This window comes from Saccopteryx leptura, chromosome 3 (assembly GCF_036850995.1).
Source record: "Saccopteryx leptura isolate mSacLep1 chromosome 3, mSacLep1_pri_phased_curated, whole genome shotgun sequence".
Taxonomy (NCBI): Eukaryota; Metazoa; Chordata; class Mammalia; order Chiroptera; family Emballonuridae; genus Saccopteryx; species Saccopteryx leptura.
In genome coordinates, this window is record NC_089505.1 from 282,193,224 (window position 1) to 282,214,541 (window position 21,318).

Genomic DNA, 21,318 nt, shown 5'->3' on the forward strand with positions numbered 1-21,318 from the left:
AACGCAAATCAAATCATAAAAAAGATAAAAAATGAATAAATAAATAAAAATACCAAGTAAACATAATTAAGAAAAGAAAACTACAGAGTGTCATCAGAATTAAAGTAGTAAAATAAAAAAAAAAGAAATAGGCATGTCAAAACTTAAATTTTATTACATGTTTATTCCAGTAATTTAGGAAACCTATGAAGTTTTTAACTACACTTGTCAGATTCCAAGAGGATATCACTATAAAAGGTCATCATTAAACCACACAGATAATTGTCAACTTTGATATATTTACACTGATTCACACACTTGCAATACATAGTATGATTAATGTCACAACCCATGAAGAACCTCGGCCACCTACCTGCGTCAGTGTGCCAAAGATGACACATAGATCATTTTTCAGGAGTGAAGTGGGCAATTACTCCCAGCATAGGCCACGGCCAAATTATGAACTAATGAAATCTCTCTCTGCTTTCAATCTTCTCTTTTCTTTGTCCCAGCTGTTTGTTACCTAGCCACCACTGTACTCACCCAACATTCCAAGTATCTACTCACATACTTGTGCAATGCGTGCACACTGAGCCCACTATTCTTCATGTTTGAGTAGTTGCCATGTCTATTATAGAGTTTGGCATATTGGCGACAGTGTTGATCAAAAGAACAACTCAATAGTTATCTTTTTATGTACAATACATTCACATGCACACACACACATGCACACATTTTTCAGGAAGGCATTCCCTTTACAACTCAAGATTCAAGATTCTAATCAAATAACTACACATCCCATTGTCCAGTTTTAAACTTTCAAGACAGAATAAATAAGTTGATTTTGTGTCTTCTATGAGGGCCCAATCTTTTTGTTTTTTAAGTATCCAAATTGACTCATTTTCATGTCAAGTTATTTTTTAAAAGAGCCTCTTGCTTTTGACACTATAGTGATTCCTCGGTTTTCGTTGATAATCTGTCTGAAAGCAATCGGCAAAATCCAAAACCGACAAAAACCGAGGCAGTTTTTTCCATATGAATCTATGTAAATCCAATTAATTCATTCAGACACTCCAAAATACATACCAAAAACACATTTTATAGAGAATAAATGTAGTGTTTAATACTAAAAACAATAAGAAATTAATATAAAATGAATATAAAAGACTAATGTAAAGAATAAATGAACATGTAACATGGCATTTACCTTTCTGAAGACTCTTCTTGGCATATGGAAGACAGCAAGGAGGGGAAAGAGAGGTGCAGATATTATTGTTTGGGCAGGGAATCCCCCTCCATAAAGACTTTGGGTATCAAGGCACTATCTGGGGTCACTTCACTTCTTGGTCTTTTGGCACTAGGACCAGCTTCAGAGTCAGTGGACCCATGTCACACAAGAAAGCTGTCCAAAGAGGTCTGTTTCTGTCACCCATTTAAGATTTGCCTAAAATGGGGCAAGAGATTACTGTATCATTAAACAAGTTGTAGACATGGCCTGAAACAGCTTTGTCTGGGTGATTTTTCTCCACAAACTTCTGTACCTTACTCCACATGGAGAAAATGTCCTTAATCTCTGAAGAAGGCACATTCTCCCCTGTCTTTCTCCTCATCTGAAGCAACTGCTTCATCTGCCGTCTGTTGCACTTTTAGGTGAAGGTTTTGCAGCTCTTCAGTGGTGAGTTCTTCACTGTGGCCATCCACCAGCTCTTCCACATCCTCACTACTCACCCCCAAAACCATGGACTTCCCCAAATCAACAACTGACTGCACCACATGTGTAGAGTCATCAGGAGGAAGGCTAAAACCCTTCAAAATCTCTCTCAAGTACACATCCTGGCCATAATTTCTTCCAGGCAGCGTTCATCATCCTGGATGTCACTCCCTACCAAGCCTTATCTATGAGGCTAATGCAGTTGAGAATTTTGAAATGTTTTTTCCGGAACTCTCTTAAGGACAATTCTGTATCTGATGTCACCTCAAAGCACATTTGAAACATTGATTTTGTGTACCATTTCTTGAAATTTGAAGTGACATTCTGGTCCATGGGCTGGATGAGTGGTGTGCTATTAGGGGGAAAGAATTTCACTATGATAAAACTGAATGCCTCCAACAATGTGTCTTCCAAGCTAGAGAATGTGCAGGATCATTGTCCATTATCAGGAGGCACTTAAGGGGCAACTGATGACCCTGGAGGTATTTTTTCATACTCAGGCCAAACACTTCATTCATCCACTCAATGAAAATTGGCCTGTGACCCCATGCTTTCTTGTTTGCCCTCCACATCACACACAATTTACTTTTAATCCCATTGTTTCTGCTAAGCACTCTAGGAGTTTCTGAATGGTGCACCAGTAAGGGCTTCACTTTACAATCACCACTGGCATTACCACACAACAAAAGAGTTAGCCTATCTTTCATAGGCTTATGTCCTGGCAGTGCCATTTCCTCTTGGGTAATGAATGTACTCTTTGGCATTTTCTTCCAAAAGAGGCCAGTTTCATCACAGTTGACAACTTGTTGGGGGATGAAACTTTCAGCATCTATGTAATCTTTGAATTCGGACACAAGTTTTTCAGACTTGTCCAAACTCACACCTTTGCCGTGCCTAGTAACATTGTATATGCCAGTGCGCCTCTTGAATTTTTTGAACCAGCCTCTGCTGGCCTTAAAATCACTAAGTACACTAACACTCATCCCAGGCATTTTCTTAATAAGATCGGCATACAGCAGTCTGGCCTTTTCACATATGATGGCCTCTGAAACAGAATCACCATCTAACTGTTTTTGATTGATTCAAATTAATAATAACTGTTTGACAACTTCGATTGTTTGCGATCTCTGTTTAGTTAGCACATTCACGCCTTTCGCTACATTAGCCTCCTTTATTGCTTCCTTTTTCACCACAGTGGAACTTATCATGGATGGCTACTTCCCATATAGGTGGACAATTTCAGCAATCTTGAAGCCATTCTCGTATTTTTCAATGATTTCCTTCTCCAACTTGATCATGTTCCTGGCCTTCTTCTTCAAAGGGTGGCTGGCTCTGGAGACTTTCTTTGATCCCATGATGGAGCTAAAAGGAAAGGGTTAACTTATTAGTAAGGGAAACACTTAACAGGAACAATGAGATTTGAGCACATGTGACTTTATCTACATGTGTTATGTACATTATGAAACTGAAAAACGCAAAATAAACAGATTACACCAAATACAGTATATGCAGTAATCACTTACATGTAATTATAGTATTAGCATTTACAATGAACAAACAAAGCAGAAAAACACTGGAAAGCAATGGAATTGTTTGGCTAGACACTCAGAGTGATTGTCACACAACAAGAAACAATGCCACACTGAGCAGGAGAATGCTTGGGTCACCCTTTGTTTTCGCAAAATTAGCAGCGAGGTCACATGGGCTTGCTGATGAAATCTGAGGCAACTGACGAAAACTGAGACAAATTTTTTGCAGAAAAAATCAATGAAATCTGAAGCCGACGATAACCAAAGTAAATGAAAACCAAGGTATTTGGAATGGGTTATGTATTTAGCAATTTTAAGTACAATGAACAGCTGAGGTAATTTGTACCTAAAATAAAACCTATTTTTATTTTACTGCAAGAACTGTTACTGGTGTTTTAAATAAATCCTCCAGAAGAAACCTCTTATTCTGTAATACTTTATTTATTTTTACCTTTGCAATACTTATCATATTCCATTACACTGAAATTACCCATAATAGTTTATCTCTTTGAATGGATTGTAAACTCCTGGAGGGAGATAGTCTCATTTCTACATGATCGTAGAACAGTTATAACAGTCCCGAGAAGACGGTGTTGCTCAATAAATATTGGTTAAATATACAAGTAAATAAATTGTTCCTATGGGAACCCTGTCCTGTGTGTATATGTGTGTGTGTATGTTCCTGTTTAACAGCTCAAGTTGAGTATAAATGAAAATTAAAGCTAAGCTATGTGATATGAATAAGTTCTACCTTATGGTTTTTGTAGAGAAAGCAAACCTTTATCTCACTACTCTCTATGCCAGGTGAGCAGTAACCACTCGCAGGCACAACCAGCGATGACCTTCTGCAAATCCTGGCTGCCATCTTCCCCTTCGTCACCTTGTAATCACCTTGCAGTCTCGACTGATGCTGAAACTTCTGGATCATAGCCCACCATCTGGATTTCTGTCTTCCTCCAAGGACACTGTCTGCACTGGGCCACAGCTCAGTTGTTAATTTGTGACACTGGCTATGGCAAAAAGTCCTACTCATGATCACCAAATTTTTTTTAACAGCAATGTTGCAACCATCCTTTATTCCAAACTTCATCCTATTTCTCAGTTTACCAATCTGTTAGTTGTGCATTAAGAATAAATTTTGTTAGAGGCTCACCCAGAGACATAGCCCTTCTCTGAATTGTTAGCAATTGTAGTTTCAAAAAAGAGACATTGAAAGAGAAACAAAATCATCAAATGGTTAAGGTTGGAGCTGGAATGTTCCAGACTTGCCAGCTGGGCCCAGCCAGCTGCCTGTGACTTTCCACACATCAGCAAGTTCCCCTCATAAAAGGTTTACAGCTCAAGCCAGGCTGGCTGCAGACAGCGTTAAACCAACACAGTACAAAGAAGTGAGGGGAAAACAGTGTGAGACCAATTAAAACAAATTGGTAATGAAAGCAACAGCTGGATGTCAACATGTTCTGCTCTGTTAATGGCATGTCAACGGGGTGATTTTTAGAGAACCCGGTGCTGTCTGAAGGAAATGGGAAGCCAGCGCCCTCATGGGATAGAATAGGTCTGCACCTCACCAGAGGCATTCCTGCCCACTCACTTGGGAAGGCCACCAGCATGGATGAAAACCCGTGCGAGACACTTTTCCCTCTTCTAAAGCCTCCCTCGAACTGTTGCCTTGGGTAATTACATCCTTTTTTCTAGGTGCAGAGCTCATTTGACAGATGATGCAATGGAAGAGGAGGACAGCCAACGCAGCTCGAAAAGCACAAGGAAGTCAGATGATTTGGGTTGTGAGTCCAGCACTGTCATTATGACCTGTGTCCCTGCTGCAACACAAACACCTCATCTGTGAAGAGAGGGATACAATACTCTTTTCTGTCTTCCTTGTAGCGGCATCTCAAAGATGACCTGAGAAATTATATATGAAGTCCATTTGGAAATTGCATATCTTGCCTATCAAGTAAGGATCTCTTCTGAAATGGCTGGCTTGAGTGTTTTTGAAAACTGGTTTCATAACTGTTCCAGAGCATGTACAGATGAAGTGAATGAACACTTGCTCCCTTTCACAGAATAGAGCAAATATTGCTGGGAGATCATACAGATATAATATCACATGCCACTTGAGTGCATATGTGTTGGTTATTTTAATGATCTTACCCTCACAATAAGCCTCTTGATTAGGTATTATCATTCCATTTCACAGGTAAAAAGAAGTTGAGGCTTGGAAAAGTCAAGTTACTCAAAGTCACACAGCTATTTAGTTGCAGAACCAGGACTTGGACCACAAAGCCTTTGCTTTTAACCACTATGCTACATCCCTGCCTTCATCTTCTCCATTCCAAATCAATGGGATGTTGAAATGAGATTAAAGCCCAAAGGCCTAGAGCAAAATAGTATGTGCCAAGGGCCAAAATATGAACCACTTATCAGGATTCAGCCTGGGGTAATTTGAGTTTGCGCATAAAAAGACAGCTTTTACTTAAGTGGTCAACCCAAAGAGGTACTTCACCTCTTTCTAAGAAATGGGTTCCTTCTGGAGAAGTGGGTTTTCTATAAACATAGAAGAGCATCCCATGTGAGAGCATCAGCTATAAGCAACTGTCAAGACCAGAAATGGCCACATGCCAGTTCAAACGTGGGTCAACAGAGATGTTTTCTACCACCCAGCAGTCCTCCATGGTCTCATTCTGATCTTGGAGCCACAGGCTGCCTGAGGAATAGTAAAAGACATATGGTTAGGAAAAAGAGAAGAAACATCCACTGCCCACCACTGCAGGGCCCCACCTGAAAGAAGGGAGATCTGTGAACTTGAAATTCAGTAAGAAATGTTGATTACTTTGGAGCAGCGATTTCAATCGGTGTGCCAACAAGAATTTTTCAAACATACAATACCTGACTATTTAGTCAGAGGCACTGGTCTCTTTTCCCTTAGGTTGTCAAATATAAAAATGACAGCCCTGGCCGGTTGGTTCAGTGGTAGAGCGTCGGCCCAGCATGTGAATGTCCTGGGTTCAATTCCCAGTCAGGGCACACAGGAGAAGCTACCATCTGCTTCTCCACCCTTCCCCTCTCCCTTCTTTTTATCTCTCTCTTCCCCTCCTACAGCCAAGGCTCCATTGGAGCAAGTTGGCTCGGGTACTGAGGATGGCTCCCTGGCCTCCACCTCAGGCACCAGAATGGCTCTGGTTGCAATGGAGCAATGCCCCAGATGGGCAGAGCATCGCCCCCTAGTGGGCATGCCGGATAGGTCCTGGTTGGGGACATGCGGGAGTCTGTCTTTCTGCTTCCATGCTTCTCACTTCAGAAAAATACAAAAAAAAAAAAAAAAAAGAAAGAAAATGACAACAGCCAATACAACAATAGCTGTCCCGTGTGATGTGACTGAATCAAAATTATACCTTTTATCTTTTTCAGATCGACAAGAAATGTATTTTTTCGTGTGTTGTAGAATTTTAGTAATTAGTTTATGTGTGCCATGAGAGAGGAAAAAGATTAAAATTCATTGCACTGGAGGATACATTTTAATTACTGACCTTATGATCAAATGTAATCTAGAGCTTTTTTTTTTTTTCTTGTATATGGGAAACCAAGAGAAACTATAAAAACTTTTCATTCAATATCAGGAAAGACAAACTCCTCTGAAGGAGTTCAAAGTTAAAGAGAAGAAAAACATTAAGTTGCTCTTTAAAAAATATTTAGTCATATATCCTAGGCTTAGGAGTAGAAAGCTGCTAGGGGGTTAAGAAATATTATTGTTACTGCAGACATGGAACATGGTTCAAAACCAGTTGTGTATTTTATTATTTCTTTTTTATTTTTTCTTTTTATTGAATTTATTGGGGTGACACTGGTTAACAAAATTAAATAGGTTTCAGGTGCACAATCCTACTATACATCATCTGTACACTCTACTATATGTTCACCACCCCAAGTCAAGTCTCCGCGCATCACCGTTTATCCCCCCAAGACCGTCCTCCACCTCCCCCCACTCCCTTTCCCCCTGGCAATCACCACACTGTTGTCCGCCTATTAGATTTTCCTCTTTTTTGCTCAATCCCTCCACCTCCAGCTCGCAGACCTAGGCCCCCTTTGCCCCCTACCCCTAGGCTGTCAGCCTGCTCTGTATCTATGAGTCTGACGACTATTTTGCTTGTTAATTTATTTTATTCATTAGCTTCCACACATGAATGAAATCGTATGGTCCTTGTCTTTTTATGACTGGATTATTTCACTTTCAGCTGTGGATTGTAGAGGGAGAATACTTGAGGGTGGGGGAGGAAATGGGATCAGAAAGAATCTTTGATCTATGTCAACAAATCCCCAGACCAGGCCAGGTACTTTGAAGGGGTGTGTGTGTGTGTGTGTGTGTGTGTGTGTAACTCCTTTCTGGCTCTAGGCTCTCAGCCTGAGGCTCTGGTAAAGCAGCCAGCTTGTCTAGTGCTTCCTTGAAAGCCAAGGGCCTCTTGGGACGCTTTCTTATTCCTTTCTCCTTTCCCCTTCTTTCTCTTGTCCTTTGGAGAGGTGTATTTTGGTCAGATGTCAAATGTAAAACGTACCATGCAATCACTCCTCCAGCCAGGAATATATTCTTATAAATCCTTATAGGCATGCATCAGGGATTGTAACAATTGCAGACTTACAGAATGAAAAGAAAACTGAGCACAAATAAACACTACACCAGTTTGGCAGAGGGGAGAGGGAATCAAAGCAGCAGACTGGCCGTCATTTGCTGGTTTCTTTAGTCTCCTAGGAAATGAGAAGTAGATTTATTCGCATGCTAAAAAATGAAGAAAGTTGAATATAATTCATTTGAGGAAGATGAAATAATACATGTACATGTATACCTGTATGTATATCCTAGGCAATTTTAACTAGAGGTTAAAACAGACTCCAAAGCTGCAATTTATGCACAGTTTCCTCCCATCTGGACAACTCCATAATTAAATAATTGATAATTATCAAAAATACAATTTAAGTAGTGTTACTAATGCACTGAGATTATAACACCTAATGAATATGGAGAGACATGATCTCCCCAAAAGTCAGCCTGTGCTATCTGTAGAACAGAAGCACTGGACCCAAGTGGCAGAAGTGTTTAACCCTCCTTCCAGATTTTCTTCAGAAAAGTGCTATTGATTTAGTGTTCTTATAAGCATAGACTAAGCACATCTCCAAATGGGAATGAAAAGCTACATGTTGGCCCTGGCCGGTTGGCTCAGTGGTAGAGCGTCGGCCTGGCGTGTGGAGGTCCCGGGTTCGATTCCCGGCCAGGGCAAACAGGGGAAGCGTCCATCTGCTTCTCCGCCCCTCCCCCTCTCCTTCCTCTCTGTCTCTCTCTCTTCCCCTCCCGCAGCGAGGCTCCATTGGAGCAAAGATGGCCCGGGCTCTGGAGATGGCTCCTTGGCCTCTGCCCCAGGCGCTGGGGTGGCTCTGGTCGCGACAGAGCGATGCCCGAAAGGGGCAGAGCATCGCCCCCTGGTGGGCGGGGCGTCGCCCCCTGGTGGGCATGCCGGGTGGATCCCGGTCGGGTGCATGCTGGAGTCTGACTGTCTCTCCCCATTTCCAGCTTCAGAAAAATACAAAAAAAAAAGAAAAAAGAAAAAAAGAAAAGAAAAGCTACATGTGTTACTACCTACTAGATACATATATCATCTATTATTTACTTTCACAGAGGTAGTCAGTATTATCTCCATTTTATAGATGGGAACATTGACACTCAGAGGGGTTGTGTCATGCTCATTGATGGCAAAGCTGGTACCAGAGCACAGGGCTCCTGAATGCCACTGCACAGCACCTACCAGCCCCTACATTTCCTCTCCTCTTACCAGAATTAAAATGTACAAGCAGTATTGCCCTTAGTATAGAAACTCATGAAATTGCTTATTGGTGGCTTTGGGCTTGCATCCATGAGCCCTTTGTCACTGCAGTATCTCTTCTTTCTCATCAGGCAGCAATGCTATCATCACTGGGTGATGCCAAAGCAGGAATCCTTGACTGGTCCAGGCAAGGGCTGGTTTATTGGGTATGCAACCTGTGCACTCTCACAGGGATCCACATCCCAACGGGCCTTGTGTTTGGTTAAATGCCCCACTGCCATTGCCTTGAAATTCTCAATAATTTACCTGTAAACTTGTGTGTTGTAAGTGAAGTCCAAAAGAACAATGAAGCATGGTTTTGAGTAAAAGAGATAAATGCAATATGCAAATATGCATGTTTTCTCTGTTCTTTGACATCCTATTAAAATATTATTGGAAATTCCCCACACATACAGCATTTTGGTGAATACAGGATGCATGGGAGTTGTACTAGACTCAAAGTGAGTATAAAATAAGCGTGTTATATCTCCAACTAAGTAAGCAGGGGCACTGAGAGCTTCCAGAGGCTATGCTTTTCTTTACTACAAGAACTTGCTTCAAACTCAGAAAGAAGTTAATGATGTTGTAACAGATACAATGACCAAGGAAACCTACGATGTCCTTCTTTACCTCTCAGTACTTCTCATTCATTAAGAAGCTAAAAATAGACAATGTTGGTAGATGTTCATTTGTCAATTAGTGAAATTTTTAAAAAATTTTAGTTATTTAGGTGCATATCTTCCTTCTCATACAAAATATATGCATGTGCTGAGAAATATAAATTGTGTTATGTTGGTGATACCACATACAATTAAATGCTTTTAAATTTGCATTTGAAACTGGCATTGAGCAATATGAAGATAAATGACAATATTCATGCTAATTGTTCAAAATAAAATTTCCCATACCTAGAATGACACTGAGCAGTAAATAAGAGACACTATGACAAGTCAGGAGTGAGAGAGAGACCCCTAAAGGAAGGAAGAAGCATTTTCTTTTAGGCCCTGTAATGGCATATTTTCCTGTTTTCTGAGTAAAGGCCCTCTCATTTTCTGTTTTATCCTGGGTCTAACAGTAGTTGGCTCTGACTAGGCAAACAAACATCTTGCAATCTTCAATATGCCACTTTGGATTCTGCACCAGCTTGCTCTTTTGTGGCCTGGGTGTGGCCATATGATCTTGAGATCAACTGGCCTAGAATAACAGAGGACTCAGGAAAAAACAACAACAACAACAAAAACACATTAAAAGTTATGGCCCTTGCATACAGGGTTTATATTATGTTTCTAGAGAAAAAAATACGTTATTTTATTGCTACCTGTGAAAATAGAGTATTAATATAGAGAATAGCTTACAGCTAAAAGATTTAAATTATACACATTTACCTATGATTTCAAAGTCCAGGGAATAAGACTCATTTTGAATTTGGGTTTGGGCTACAGAGTCTAATGACACTGTGACAGGGAGAGTTGTAACTGGTCTTTAGAATTGATATATTTTCTATGAGAAGACCAGGGAGAGTATTCTCGAACAATTAATAAACCCAAGTTTAACTATCTATTGCCAAGTTAAGGAAAGCTCCATTGCCTGGGTTTCCCAGCTATAAAACAAAGATGAAGATCCCTACCTCAAAGAGTATTGTGAAGATTACATAAGATACCATGGGCAAAAGATCCAGGACAATGCCAAACACAGCTGGTTCTCAAAAAAAAAAAGAGAGAGAGAGAGAAAATTAAAGGAAAAAATATATAGTGTCATGTCCCTTCTCATCTGGAAGAAATTTTTTTCTGAAGAGCTCACTCTTACTCTTCTTGAAGCCAAGTAAAGCATTGCCTGACCCTATCCTTGGAAGAACGGCTCCCTCCTTTTCAATTTTTGTTATCCAGTCCCTCTCTTAAACATTGAACACATTCTTTCTGTATTACTCATCTAAAAGCATGCTTTAGAGCTCCCCTCAACAGTAATTTAAAAAAAAAACACACACACACAAAAAAAACAAAGTATCTAAGTCACTCTTAGTTCACCACCTTTACTCCACCTTAAAGCCTGGTGTACTATTCTGCTCATCCTAAGAAGATCTCAATTAAAAGGTGTGGGATGAAGGAATGACCTCTACTTCTCATGCATTCAAGATGCCATAGACAGTTCTAGGTATGACAGGAGTAGTAGGTTTTCCTTTGGAACATCTGGAGAAAGGTCAACTAGAAAACATGAGGGTTCTCCAACAGTTGGCGTCCTACAGGCACCATGGACTTCTTGTGTCAATACCATGGCTGTTTTATATCATATCATTGACTGAAAGCATGACATTCAAGACCCCATCCAATCTCATACCAACAATCTCCCTAGCATCTTGTCCTACTATTTTCTTTTTAGATATTATTTATTGATTTTAGAGAGAGAGAAAAGTGGAGGGGGAAGCAGGAAGCATCAACTCATAGTTGCCTCTCGCATGTGCCTTGACTAGGTAAGTCTGAAGACTTGGACCAGAGACCTCAGCATTCCAGATCGACACTCTAACCACTGTACCATCACAGATTAGGCGTTTTCTATTATTTTTAAATGCATATTATATTTAAGTCCCTTGACCTGGCACTAGTCTTTAACATATCTGATTCCCAAGCCTGAATTCATTAGAATATCCTGTTTGTTCTGCCTGGGAAAGAAATCCTCCCCTCCTTTCCCACTCTGGCCACTCAGTTCTCAACTCAAAACTTCCCTTTCCTCCATTCTACTCCCTCTACACAGAGGCACTCCTCCTTGTTCCCATAGCTCCTTTCCCATTGGGTTTTATCACCCTTATCTTTACATCCCTGAATCACGACATGGCACCCAATACAATTTGTGTTGAATCAGTGAATAAATGAATGAACAAACGACTGAACAAACAAACCATGAGTTATATCCACAACACAATTTTCTCCACTATTTGTCACTCTGTCTCAGGTCAGTTCATTTCTGGTCCCTTAGAGAACTATTACATGTAGACTCTTAGCATGTGGATTTAAAATGAACATACTTAATACATGCAAATGACCCAGAAAGTCCATGAAATTTAGTAATCTATAACTGATTTTTTATAAAACCTAAAAATTAATTATTTGGTGAGGCTGCTCTGTAGGAAATAGTTACATAGCTAGTAAATAAGATTAAATGTACCATCAGCACCCACATCTAATGTAGTTTGTGGTTTTCTACTTACTGTTAATACCAAGTAACTATTTTTAAGATATATGTCATTTTAAGAAAAAGTAAAAACAAAATAAAAAATCAAACAACTCGAAACCTCTATATCTTTATCAAAATGGCTCTCAAAGGAAGTTAATTGCTAATTCGAGGGATGGAGGTATATAATACTTTACTAGGGCTGCCAAAATACTGTACCACAGGCTGGTAGCTGTAACTATGAAAATTTATTGTCTCACAGTTCTGGAGGTTAGAAGTCTGAAATCAAGGTATCAGCAGGGTTGGTTTCTTCAGAGGACTGTGAGAGAAATATCTCTTCCAGAACTCTCTTCTTAGCTTTTAGATGACCGCATAGTCCCTGAGTCTCTTGACATAGTGTTTTCTCTCTGCACATTTCTGAGTCTAAACTTACTCTTTATAAAGACACTGGTCATAGAGGATTAACACCTACCCTAATGATCTCATCTAAACTAACTGTATCAGGATAATTAATTATATCTGGGTAACTCATTACTCAACCTATTTCCAGAAAGAGTTGGGTACCAAACCTATTTCCAGAAAGAGTCACATTCTGAGGCCTAAGGTACTGGGAATTAGGATTCCCATATATGAATCTGGGGAGGCATTAATTCAACCCATAATAGAAAAGAACACACTCACAAATGCATATGCATACATACTTTTTAGTGAAATAGAGAGTTGAAAATGAGTTTTGTCAGTGGTTCCAAGGATGACAAGAAGCAATTCACTATCGACTTCATTATAAAATAAGTGAAAGCAATCTGGAAAGCTATTTCCGTGAATCTGTGAACCAGAATTTATTATAATAACCTAATAGTCATTTAGTATAGCTGATGTATAAGGTCATGTGAGGGAACAGAAGCAGATGAGAGACAGACCTAGACAGACCTGCAAAGGCCTGCTAGGCCAGGCAAAGGATTTGAGACATTATTCTTCACTGTGCTCAAGTATTCCCTTCAGGTGTGGGAACTTCACAGGACGTCTTCATAAGGTCAAAGGATATGGCCGTGAAGGGCCTGCCATCACAAAACGTGTCTTTGAAGTCTCAAGGTTTATTCTAAGATGTCATCAACATTTGGCCTCAAGCTCTGTAATTAGATGTATTTTATTCTAGTAGTGTCTTTCTCATTTTTAAGAAAGCTTTTTCTCCGGAAAATTGCCGCATTCTCTCTAGTCTCCAGGAATTACCCTTAGCATTCCATCTTGACATGAAATGTGACAGACGAGAAGATGTTTTCCATGTTTCAAACTGTCAAGGCACTGACTAGTTTACAAATACTGATTAACTCCTTCAAATTAGAACAAAAGTGGAACCAACCAAAACGCCACAGAAAAATGAAGAAATTTATAAATACATGCAGAGAGAGAAATCCATAAAGCAAATAGATATACAAAGTTTATTTATATTTTAAACTGTTCCTGGGTGCCCTGTTCTTGATCTCTATTCCAATGACCTATTTGTTTATTATCACATAACCATTGACTATTTCTGTTACTGTGGCTCTATAATTTATTTTACTATTTAGCAAGATAATTTCTCCCTCATTCTCTGTTTTCAACGTGACCATAGCTATATTTAGCCTTTATAATTTCATATAAATTTAAGAATGACTTTGACACATTCCTCAAAAAGAAAATAATACTGGTAATTTTATTGCAATTGACTTTACAGATTACTCTTTTATTCATTTAACAAACATTTGCTAAGTACCTGCCATGTGTGTGAGAACACTGAAGCCACCAGAGACAGAGATGAACAACGTAGTCCTTTTTGCTGAAAGGTAGTCTTGATATTGTGAGAATGTTGTTGATTTGTTAAGTGGATATTTAATCTATAAACCAAAATGGCAAGTATAACAAAGGATGCAAAGTTCTCTTGCAAAATATCAGAATCCATGGTAGAGATAAGAGATGTTTTTAAGGAAGGCAGAGTTGTCCCTCATATGACGATAACATGGGATGGTCAAGGTCAGATTGCAATGGCATATACTATTCGTCCTCTTATGCATCCTGTGTCAACAAAGACAGCTGACATTCCTAGGGTAAAATGAGCTCCAGCAAGAATAACTAGATACTGAGGGCCACAGCCACAACTGAAAGGAGAGGGTTCAGAATGAACAACCTATGTTAGATGAGGCACAAATATTGTACCAGATAGTTTATATTTTTAAATAAGCATTTGAAAAATACCATGAAAGAGAGACGTGAAGACATCAGTCACTCAAAGCAGGAAAAAGTAGGAATATGAGTTCAAAAATAAAGAATTTCACAGACAAGATGAACAAAATATACATGCTAGGATAACAAAACTGTTTCCTGGAATAGCTAATAAAGAAACACTCTCAAAAGTTATCAGGAATAACAGAGATTTAAAAATTCAGAAGATATTGTGGAATTGTGCACTTGAAACCTGTATACTTTTTTTCAACCAATGTGACCTCAATAAATTCAATAAGAAGAATAAAGGAATACATATTCAAAAGAAAATTTTAATGTTTACACAATAGACATCTAGGAATGATAGAAGAAAATGAAAAAGTTATTTCTAAAATATATCTGCAACAATTTATCATAATTACCAGTAATATATATATATATTATATATATATATATAAATGAAAGTAGAAAGAATATGCAGAAAGGAAAATTGTTTAAAGTTTCTAGATAAATGTAGTAGTAAAGTGTTGAAGGAAAAGAATGCTTAACCTGTGACTGGATATCCACCGATACTATGATTTAAGTGTAAGTGCTGAATAAAAACATTCATAGGCATACAAGATCTCAAATGCTTTACCACACAAAAGACTCTGAAAACAATGGAAAGAAATATTCAATTGAAAAAAATAAAGAAACCCACAAGCAGACTCTTAGAATACAAGGCAGCAGGACTAAGTATATAGTTTACTGCAATCTAAAAAGGCAAGGACAAGGAAGAAGAAATAAAGAGAGGTCCATCTGTAACCAGAAGCGAAACTTAAGCAGTTTCTAATTAATGTGGCTGGAAGTTGAGGGGGTGGTGAGGAATGACATATCTGGAGATAGAACACAGAGGTCAACCTTTGTATGTTTATTTTGAACACATGCTTTTGTCAACTACTTATTTGATATTCATGAAAGATATGTTCTAAGATCTTTGTGAATCACAAATTTTCAAGTACCACAAGTGATTCCCACATTCAATGAAGAAAAGGATAAATGAAATTTTAAGTGGCTTCTTCAGACTGTTAAAAATTTTATAATTATAGTACTAAATCAGAAGCCCTGATTCTAACGTTTAAAGCCAGGTGTTTCTCAAGGTCTTTAAGTTCCAGAACACCTTCATCTTTCAAAGCTTTCTAGTGACCTTTGGGACACAACTTACACACTATTTTAGGCAAACCAATAAGCAGGAGATGATTTCAATGGAACTGGAAGAAAATGTTCAAATTACTTTACAAATCAATTAAACAATGAAATCAAAACTAACCTGTGATGGTGCAGTGGGATAAAGCGTCAACCTGGAACACTGAGGTTGCCGGTTCGAAACCTTGGGCTTGCCTGGTCAAGGCACATATGGGAGTTGATGCTTCCTGCTCCTCCCCCTTCTCTCTCTCTCTCTCTCTCTCTCTCTCTCTCTCCTCTCTCTAAAAATCAATAAATAAAATAAAAATTTAAAATAAATAAATAAATAAATAATTGAAAAGAGGATGGTTCAAGTCTGAAACCCATCATATTATTGAGTTCCTTCAAAAAATACATCGTTATCTGAAAACAATATAAAAAAAGTTTACTCCAGTTCCACATTCATTCTTTATTTTTATTACTTCCGGTTTATTGATGTATAATTAACAACTAAATTTTTTATGAATTTAAGGTGTACATTGTGAGATGATTACCACAATCAAGCCCATTAATATATCCATCATCTCACATAGTTACTTTACATGTGTGTGTGTGTGTGTGTGTATAGTGAGAACACTTAAGGTCTATTTTCTTAGTTAATTTCATGTACTATATATACAATATGGTATTCTTAACTATAGTCACCATGCTGTAAATGAGAAATCCAGAATTTATTCATCCTACATAACTGAAGGTCTGTACCTTTTAATCAACATCTCCCCATTTCTTTCATCCTTCAGCCTTTGGCAACCACTTTTCTTCTCTCTGACTTTTCTGAATTCACATATAAGAAAGATAATGTAGTATTTGTCTTTCTGTGTCTGACTTATTTCACCTAGTATCATATCCTCCAAGTTCATCCACCTTGTCACAAATGGCAGGATTTCCTTCTTTTTCAGGGTTCTTTATCATGTTCCATTTGTCTGTCTGTCTGTTTTTCTGCCAGTACCCTACTGTTTTGATTACTGGAGCTTTATAATGCACTTTGAAGTCAGGACATATGATGTTTCCCACTCTGTTTTACCAACTCAAGATTGTTTTGCCTGTTAAGAGTCTCATGTGATTCCATTTGAGAATGTTACTTGTATAAAAGTCAAAATCTTCAACATTATACAAAATATGATAAAGAAAGTCAAAAGAAAATTACAAGAAAAGCATTTGCAAATCACTTTGCAGATTCAGGACTAATTCACCTAACATATATATGAGAATTTACTTATAAATTTAAGTAAGATATAAAAAGATGACTTACATAAAAGAATATTCATACAAGAAGTTGTTCAAATTTATACATGGTAAAAATCATGTAAATTATAATTTCAAAATACCATTTTAAAAATTTATTAGAATACCAAAAAACCATAGGTTTTCCACAAATACTTTAGAAAGACTGCATTGAGACAAGCCCTCTTAGATACTTCATGTGTAAATGTAAATGCATACAACCCATATAAAAGCCAGCTGGGAATATCAATCAAACTTCCAAATTCATTTATCCGTGCCTCAAAAATCTCACTTCAGAAAATTTATTCATACATATGCCTGACTCCATTTAAAATATTTACAAGGTTTTTTATCAGAGGATTTATATTCAAAACTCAAAATATATGCAAGTTGTAATCTATAGGGATGTAATTAAATATGGTATAGCTCAACAATAGAATACTATAAACATGCAAAAAAAAATACAAAAACTCTGTTCTAGTTACGACTGCCACATAACACACCACTTCAAACTTAGTGATGTAATACAACAATTATTTTATTATGTGAATAGATTCTCTGCGTCAAGAATTCTGAAAGAGAAAAATAGAAACAGCTTATTCTCTTCCATCCTTAATGGGTTTAAATGGAAAAACTTGAAGCCTGGGAATTGACTCCACTACATGAGGCTGAAATACTGGGAAGGTCTGCTCATTCATAAGTATGGTGCTGAATGCTGGATTTGAAACCTCAGCTGGGGTTCAAGCTGCAATACTTACACATGGCCTTGCCATGTAACTGCTTAGGCTTCCTGACAGCATGGTGTCTGAGTTCCAATAGAAGCATCCTAGAAAGAAAGCCAGGAGGAAGCTGTATTGACCCTTTTGTCTTACCCTTATCACATAGTAGCATGAACAATATCCCATTCAGCTTCAAGGAGAGGGGACATCAAAGGATCTCTTAAGAAGACTGTCAAAGAGACATTGGAAGAGGAACAGGTGACATGGGAAGCTATTGTTGCTACTATTTTCAAAAATACAATCTGCCCGGCTATGTGGAATATTTTACAGGATACAAAGTTACATTCAAAAAGAAGGTGAAGGGATTAGCCAAAATCATATACATATTGTGTATCTAGAGAACCGGTTAGCTATAGCCAGAGGGCAATGGAGGTGAAGGTTTGGAGACAAGGTGGGGGCAATGGGGATAGAAATAGACTTTGCCTGGGGTATGGGGGGCATGTTGCAGGTTATAAAGGGTGTTATGTTGAGTAGGACACTTGAAACCATGTCAACACATTAAATTAAAAATAAAAATTAAAAAAAGAAAAGAAGAATGCTAAAAAAAAAGAGCAAGGTATTGAAATGCATAGGATACGCTACTTTTTATGAAAACAGCAAGAAGAATTAAGCTTCAATTTTAAAAAACCTGGACATGTACATAAGAAACTAATAAAAATAGCTAAATTTTGTGGGGGGAGTTTGAGGAGATTGTAGAAAAACGAATAAAATCAGGATAGGAAAAACATTTCACTTCTATTATTTTTTTCAAACTTGGACTGTACATCACTTGAAAAAAATATTTACAAATATAACTGATAAACATATTGACAAACATGCACATCTATATACACGTAGATAATTTTTCCACTAGAATAATTGTGTGAGTTTATAATCTACTTAAATTTTAAGAAAAGTATTTACATATGTGAACCTGCCTTGGCACCCCTAAGCAAAGAGCATTTATTTTGACCCAAAGAAAAAAAATCACCTTAAAATATTCTCTATGCTTAGAAATGGAAAATTGACTTTTCTGCATTCATACTTGGTATGGAGATTAGTGATGTTCACCAGGATAAGGCTTAGAATCAATTCTTTTCATCACATTTCATTTCTCACTGTGAAGGTTAAAAAGTATCAGATGATCTTGTGTGTAGTAATAATACCTGCACCCTTACCCCCCACCATAGCAACATTTATTTAGTGTTACCCTGAGCCTGGCTATCTGCTAATCATTTCAAATGCAACATATAATGTAATCTTCAGAGTAACTTATAATAAGAAAGAATTTTTTTGCCAATTTCACAAATAAGCTTGCAAATTATACACACTGTATGTAGCAGAGACAGTGCCCATGAAGGTTTAAGGTCAATTTAAGACCTCACATTCTAAGATCTGGAGTTGACGGTTGTCTGAAAAACCCTTTAGGAAACCATGAGGTTATTTAGTTGGAGGTACCTCTAAAGAATACTTAAACCAAGCTCTTCGATTATAAGAAAGGAAATTAAGCTCAGAGAAACAAATCATCATGAGAGAGAGAGAGACAAGATGGCCATGGAGTAAGCAGACATTCCAACTCTGCATTGCAAAACCAAAGTGGATTACAACTTAATTTTGAGAACAGTCATCTTAAAAGACCAACTTTGGACTAAACTAAGGAGATTCTACAGCCAAGGACCACTAAAGAACCCACACTGAGACTGGTAGGAAAGGCAGAGACAGAGAAGGGGTTGCCCCACTCCTGGGAGTGAGCCGCCGCCCGGAGGAACTCTACCGTAGGGAGGAGTACCCGGCAAGTTGTGAGTCCTCAGCCCCAGAACCAGAGTCCCAGCCTAGAACCCTGGAGCCTGGAAGGGGGAACGGACTGTATTTGGCTGAGAATGGAGCCTAGATACTGTTTGAGAGAAGGAGACAGAACTCTCACACCCAGGCTCCATTTAAAGGAACCACATGGAGAGCCTCTTTCACAGCCACCTGCCTGGGGCTCTGGGAGCGGGAAGCGCTGGGAAGACTGAAGTTGCCAGGGGAGAGTGTGGTCTCAAAGGCACAGGGGGTGACACTTTGAGGGATGAACACTCTAACCCTGGGTTGAATGACTCTCCAAATGTAAAGTGAAAATTTTTCATAGAGCAGTAACACCAGCAAAGGGAAGAAATGACACCTCCCAGCAGAGGCTCTCCTGCTCCAGTCAGAACAAAGAAGCACTTAGAGGCAGGCAGCACATTAGGGACACAGGTAGTGAGTGCTGAGGTCTGAGTTACACCCCTCCCATGATGCTGAGTGCTCGCCAGGGGTGGGCAGGCAGGCCTGCAGCAGCAGAGCGCAGCTGTAGGAGCCAGGGCGGTCCAAACAAGCCTGCGCGCTGGCCCATGGAGGTGGAGGCCCCTGCAGAGGTCGAAGCAAGCACAGAAGCCCGCCAGCGGCATTAGGCAGGACAACAATGGAGGCAATCCAAGCAGGCACACACAGGCCCACCCACAGTGGTGGGGCAATGGCAGCCACTACAGAGGTCCGAGCTTGTGCACAATCCTTCCCATGGCACGGGCCTGCCTGTGGTGACGGAGGGAGCCCGGATGACAGTGGAAGTGGTCCGAGAAGCTGCGTGCAGATCCGCAAGCAGAGGTGGAGGCCACAGCAGCTGCCTCAGAGGTCTGAGTTCGTGCATAATCCTATCTATGGCGTATGCCTGCCCTTGACGGCGGCTGAGGCCAGGGCTACAGCAGAGGTAGTCTGAAAGGGTGCGTGCGGTCCCGCAAGTGGCGGAGGCGGGCTGGCAGCAGCAGCACCCAAGCCAAAACGCCCGAGGAAGCAACAGCAGTGGTGGAAGGGGGGGGGGCCATTAGACAGACCACACATCAGGACCACAAAGACCACACACAGTGGACACCTGTGACCACACAGTACTGAGTGCTGAAAAAAAAGAAAAAAATTAAATAAAAAAAATTAAAAAGTCTGGATAGAATGACATCTGAGGCTAAGGGGAAAGCCACATTCAGTACCATACCTAATCACTGAATTACAGTAGTGAGTCCAACAATTAGCCAGCAATAAGAGGCAGCAGAAAGCAGATCTGAGGAAAACTTGAACTTTTAAAGGAACTCCCCCCAGGCCAAGAGTAGATAAAAGCTAGCCTAAGAGTGCAGCTAATATTTACAGTGGCACCTGGGCCAAGCAGAGGCAGCCACAAGATCTTGATCACCTGTAGCTCCAAAAAGGTTGATAAGAGCCAGTAATAGGCAGTGACCCCCACTGATCTGTATCAGGTTCCGACCAGGACAGGCACATCCAGTGGCCAGATATGGAGAGCATCAGTTCAGGACCTAACAACTCTTGTTAGAGTGGTAGCTTAAAGAAGGGCTCCTCACACTTGACCCAGCTAAGACATAGAAAATGCTGACACAAATAGCAAAAAGAACAGTGATAGCAGATAAGTAGCCCATGGAAGATTACAAACAACAGCTGATGCCAACCCAAGAAGACATAGAAACAACACAACTGAAAATTGTAGGCAGACAATACAAACCCTAGACCCAGCTAGTTACAAAAACAACACATCCAAAAGAAGAGTGTATACACAGACAAAATGGGAAGACAAAGAAATGCAATCCAAATGAATCAATAGGAGAAATCCCCAGAAAAAGAATTGAATGAGATGGAAAAAAACAAATTACCAGATGCAG

The 21,318-nt window shown here is 39.3% G+C and overlaps 1 long non-coding RNA gene across 2 annotated transcripts in view; it reads left to right on the forward strand.

Moving 5' to 3' along the window:
- The first annotated feature begins 4,589 nt into the window (after nucleotides 1-4,589).
- The window catches only part of LOC136397945 (uncharacterized), a 28,642-nt gene continuing 11,913 nt past the window's right edge, over nucleotides 4,590-21,318 (forward strand). The window contains exons 1-2 of one of the 2 annotated variants that reach the window (XR_010749946.1): nucleotides 4,590-4,774; nucleotides 4,915-5,173. This is a non-coding gene — a long non-coding RNA (uncharacterized lncRNA). Of the gene's footprint in view, nucleotides 5,174-21,318 lie in introns of both variants that reach the window. The other variant, XR_010749945.1, reaches the window with a different exon arrangement.